Consider the following 6,189-nt stretch of genomic DNA (forward strand, 5'->3'; position numbering starts at 1 on the left):
TGTGTGTGTGTGTGTGTGTGTGTATTTGTGTGTCTGTGTTTGTCCCCCCAACATCGCTTGACAACCGATGCTGGTGTGTTTAGGTTCCCGTAACTTAGCGGTTCGGCAAAAGAGACCGATAGAATAAGTACTAGGCTTACAAAGAACAAGTCCTGGGGTCGATTAGTTCGACTAAAGGCGGTGCTCCAGCATGGCCACAGTCAAATGACTGAAACAAGTAAAAGAGTTCCCAATTTAGTATTGGATCCAATGTAATCAACTAGTCCCCTCACCCAAATTTTAGGTTTGTTGCCTTTAATAGAAAGGATTATTATTATTGTTGTTCTTGTTTCTGATTTCGGCACAAGCTGAATAATGGGGTTTGTCGATAAGAGTATTTATCTGGTACTTTATGTCATCGTCTTGTTTCACTCATTGGACCACGGCCATGCTGGTGTAATGCCTTCCAAAATTGTTTTGTCACCTTTGTTTCTATTTAAAGCGATATTAGAATGTTGCAACAAGAATACAAGCTATAAAGTATACAATATTATGAAAAATTACTAGAATTATTGAGCTTAGTTTGTATCATAATTAATACACATATTTACAATTTACAATTAATCGAAAATATATAATTGTATATAATGATTGTTGTAATTTACTTATTCATACTGGCACAAACAATTTCTAGAACAAATACTAAATTACTTAGTTTATCAGAGGAAAAAAATATATTTTTGTAAATAAAATTGTATACAGTTATAAATGAATTAGCTATTTGAAAACAAAAAAAAAAAAAAAAAAAAAAAACAGAAATGCGTACATAGAAGTAAATGTTTTTGAACACAATATGGCGTAATGTAGAATTATTTATATATTATTATTATCATTATTATTATCACTGATTAATAAATTAAATCAATGTATTTATAAAGTATAATCGTTTAGTATAATGAAGCTAGCTTATTTGAAATCTATAATTAATATTTCACTACGAATATAATCATGTATTTTACAGTAAATACAAATATTTTCACTGAATACGAAATACTATGAATTAATCTACTAAATTTTTTTTTATAAATGTCTACCTTATTATAGAATTCAGAATAAGTCTCAATAATACAGAATATAGAATTCAGAATAAGTCTCAATACAAGAAACTTACAAAGGATTCAGTATAAAAATTAAAAATAAAAAAACATATTTTACCTCAAGTAATAAAATTCAGTTAAAATAAGGAACTTATATAGATCGTTCATCATAATGATAAACAAATATAAATAAGTAAATAAATAATCATACATTTAGGTATATTTAATGTTACCTTCAGTATCTTAATTATCCATTATGTAATAAACATGTGTACAAAATAAATGCACAAATGTATGTACATATACATATATATGCATATATACACATAAACGTACATACATATATACAAATGCAGAAACACATGTCCATATACATATATACAGATTTTTTTACATACATACACATAGATACATGAAAATATACAGAAGCATATATATATATATATATATATATATATATATATATATATATATATATATACGCATACATCTACATAGACATGCACACATATATAAAGAATTATATACACAAGCACATGCATACATACACATATATACACACATATATATACATATATACACTTATACACGTATATATACACACACTTATACATACAAATAAGCATATACAAACATGTATATATATATATCAAAACACATATACATACATATACATACACATATACATACACAGATACATATACGCACACACATATATACACACACACACATATATATATATATATATATATATATATATATATATATATATATACACACAGACCTAAACACAAAACAAATACATTGATGTATATAACTATATACAAATACATTCATCTACACATATACATACTCATAGATATATACATAATAATAATAATAACAACAACAACCAACAACAATAATAATAATAATAATAATACATGATAACACTTAACTGATTGGAAGTGTTATCATGTACAAATGGCCTTAAATCTTCTAAAAATCCACGACCTATTTCGAAATTTGAAGCCTTTGAAAAAGACCTTTTCGAGCTTATTACAAGAATTAAATTTCGCAAATTCAACAACCCACTCCAGAGAAATACGAAGGAAAACAATTAGAGACATAAAAAACTCGGATAAAATCTTCGTAAATTCCAGCGAAACAAAAAAACTTATACGCGGTTGACAAAGATGTTTATAAACGTCTACGTTCGAACAGCATTACAGACATCTACAAAAAAGATAACACGAATTTATATAAAGAGGTAAATTTGGAGGCAAGAAGAATTGCTAACAATCTTAAAGTTAGTGATAGGATAGAATACTACTATTTCTAAATCTCACAACGTGAGATATTCAGCAACAGTACTTTGTAGTAAAGATTGTTTGCCAACATAACATGGCAGTCCTGGTTTAGGACGAATGTTGCTGTAATTTAATCCCTGGAGACATCGTCTCCAGCTCGCTATACGGCACGATCTGTGTCCTTATATGGGGCTAAAGTACAGCAACATTAGTCCTAAACCAGGACTGCCATGTTATCAATCTTTACTATGTTATCTTTACTTTATCTTTATCAATTTTTACTATGTTATCATAACATGTCAATCTTACTATGTTATCTTACTACAACCTTTACCATGTTATCAATCTTTACTATAAGGATAGAATACCTCCCCCAACGCCAACCCTTTATTACCTTGCAAGACAACAAAGCAAATTTCAATAGAAACCCTAAATGTAGACTAATTAACCCAGCTAAAACTGAAATAGACATTATTAGCAAATATATTTTAGATCGTATTTTAAGCAAATTAAATAGTGAATTAAATTTACGGATTTGGAAAAATAGCAAGTCAGTGATAGATTGGTTCAAAGCGATTAGCCATAAGCATAACTGCAGATTTACGCAGTTCGATATTGCTGAATTTTACCCGTCAATATCTAGGCTTTTGTTTCTAAAAGCATTAAACTTCGCCAAGCAGTATGTCACCATCGATAGCTCAGAAATAGATATTATCCTACATGCAAGGAAATCCCTCCTTTTTTTATAATGATTCCACCTGGGTCAAAAAGAGTGGGGATTCTCTATTCGATGTACTGATGGGATCATACGATGGGACGGAGTTGTGTATGCTTATAGGAACTTATATTTTGCATAACCTGCATCTAGAATTCCCTTTTATAGATACAGGATTATACAGGAATGATTGTCTTATAGTCACTTGTAATTTAAACGGCCATGAGTTAAATAAACTATGTTATATGAGCAAAGAATCAAATCACCCATCCGTAATTCTTAAGAACCTAGTTAGTAATATAGGAAGGCGAATATCATCTTCAGATAAGGTAGCATTTCAAAATGCCGCGCCGTATTATAAAAATGCATTAAGGAAAGGTGGATTCTCAGAGAAGATCCAGTATAGTCAAACTAATTCTAACAATAATAGACCACATAGAACTAGAACTAGAAAAGTTTTGTGGTTTAATCCGACATTTAATATTGCCGTAAATACTAATATAGGTAGGGAATAATTAAAATTATAGAATTATAGAATATTCAATAGGAGAACACTGAAGGTTAGCTATTCTTGTTGCAAAAAACTTCACCTCTTTTATTAATCAGAATACCACAAAAATTATTACAAACAACCTCAGTACCGAATCTAATCTGAGGAACTGCAATTTCAAAGATAAGACTTCCTGTCCATTAGAAGGTAAATGTCTTGAAATATGAATTGCTTATAGAGCTAAAGTGCAAATAGATGGCTCACAAGAATATAAAACTTACACAGGGGCTTCGGAGAATTAATTCAAGACTCAGTTTTATTCCCATCGAAATTCTTTCCGATACCCCGAGAATAGGACAGCAACAAGTCTTGAAAAACATGCCTAGCAATTGAAGGAAAATGACACCAATCCTTTTAATATCAGCCGGACAATTTTGAAAAAAACACCATTATACAAACATGGAGCTTATAGAAGACCTATAGAATGTAATCTTTGCCTCTCAGAAAAGTTCTTCATCCTGTCCCAGGATAAACATGCATTGAATCAGAGACGCGAGCTCTTAAATTCCTGCAGGCATGCTGCGAGGTTTAAAATGTCAACCGAAGTATATATATATATATATATATATATATATATATATATATATGATGGTGACATTAGTGGTATTCTTGTTGTTGTTGTTGTTTAACCTCGCGTCCCACGTCGATTAAACAAGTGTATATAATGGAAGACAATCTTGACATGACCATCCCTACTTTTTTAGAATAGCTTGGACCACATTATCCTGTATACTCTTTGTTCATAGTGGTGTGCTTTGACTCGGAGAAGGTTTGGCTATTATTTGGTGGTGGTGGTGGAGGTTTAGTAGAAGTAGTATAGTAGTAAGGGGTGATGGGGAAGAAGAAGGGAGATGGTGGTGGTAGAGGAGGAAAAGAGGTGAGGGAAAAGGAGAAGGGCTGACTGTGATAGTGATAGTATTTCTGGTGGTGGTGGTGGTGTTGGTGGTGGTGGCGGCAGTGATAGTTGTGGTTGGTGTGGTGATGGTGGTTATTGGTGTTATAGTTCTTGTTCTAGTAGTGGTGGTGGCGGTGATGTCTGTGGTGGTAGTTTGTCATGGTTGTGACGTCCAACGAGAAAATTTTGGAAAGGACCAGGCAGAGCGAAGCTAATTTAACGAGAAAGCTATTATTACACCTTTACATTACACACACACACATTCATAGCAGACACATGAACACAAACACACACACACATACAAACGCAACGCATACGGACGCAGTCACACAACTACATATAAGCGCGAGGTATGGACGAGTGTAGAAGGAGGCCGACGAGTGCCAGTCAGAGGAAGGGGAGGAAAAGTTGGACAGTTAAATAAAGGTGGGTGAGATTGACAGAATAGCAAAGGAGAGAGAGGAGGAGGAGGAGGAGGAGGAGGAGGGAGAGTGGACGCAGTCGAGATTGAGAGAGAACATATGCGTATGAAAGAGGTAGATAGATAGATAGAGAGAGAGAGAGAGAGAGAGGGGAAGAAAGAGAGAGAGGTGGATTGAGTGAATACCCATGTGTAATTTGGAGGGAGGGGGTATATTAGATTAAAGGAAAACAGGCTTATATAGAGTGAGGAAGTAGGAGAGCGTGTGTGTGTGTGTGTTAAGCTGGACCGAGCGACAGGTGTAAAGCGTTACAAGAGATAAACTAGTAGAGCGTATAGGAGTTACACGGGAGTAGTTAGAGATTGTGTAAGAGAAATAGAGAGGGGAGGCTACAGGTGAGAGGGATGGTGTGAGAGAGGGGAAAAAAGAACAAGGAGTGAAAGAAAGAAGAACCACCAAGCGATAGAAATGAGCGGGACGGAGAGAGAAAGATATATATAGAGAGAGAGAGAGAGGGGGGTAGAGAGGAAGAGGGAATAGGATAGAGTATGTGTGTGTGAGCTTGTTAGGAAGAGGGGTGTAAGAGATGCAAGAGAGGGGATTTTGGTAGCGAGAGTTAAGGGGGTGGTGGGTTGAAAGGAGTGAGAGAGAGGGGGAGGGACGCAAAGCAGGTGTAGAAGTGGAAAAACTGTGGGGTAGAGAAAGAGATATAATAAGATGTAAAGAGGGAGTGAGAGAGAGAGACAGATATAACAGGCAGAAATGTGAATGATGATAGAGTAAGAACCGCATAGAGAGGGAGAGGAAGAGAGAGAAGAGGGGAAATAAAGCAAAACAATTTCGTTGGGTGGTGGTAGGAGGAGGGTATATTGTCAAAGTGAGAGAAGGTAAGAGTAAGATGGAACAATGGACAAACACACATTCCGACATAAACACACATTCCTATATCAATTCATACACACACACACACACACACATATATATATATGTATGTGCATGTGTGTGTGTGTGAGAGCGCGTATTTAAGTATGTATGCATGTTTGTATGCGTGTATGTATATGATGAATTTGTGTGTGTGTGTGTGCGTGTGTGTGTATATATATATATATATACATATATTAAAATTTTGTGAATTGTGTGTGTGTATATATATACACATATATACACACATATATACATATATATATACATATATGTATATATATGTATATATATGTATACATATATATATATATATATATA

Source organism: Octopus bimaculoides, chromosome 20, assembly GCF_001194135.2.
Source record: "Octopus bimaculoides isolate UCB-OBI-ISO-001 chromosome 20, ASM119413v2, whole genome shotgun sequence".
NCBI lineage: Eukaryota > Metazoa > Mollusca > Cephalopoda > Octopoda > Octopodidae > Octopus > Octopus bimaculoides.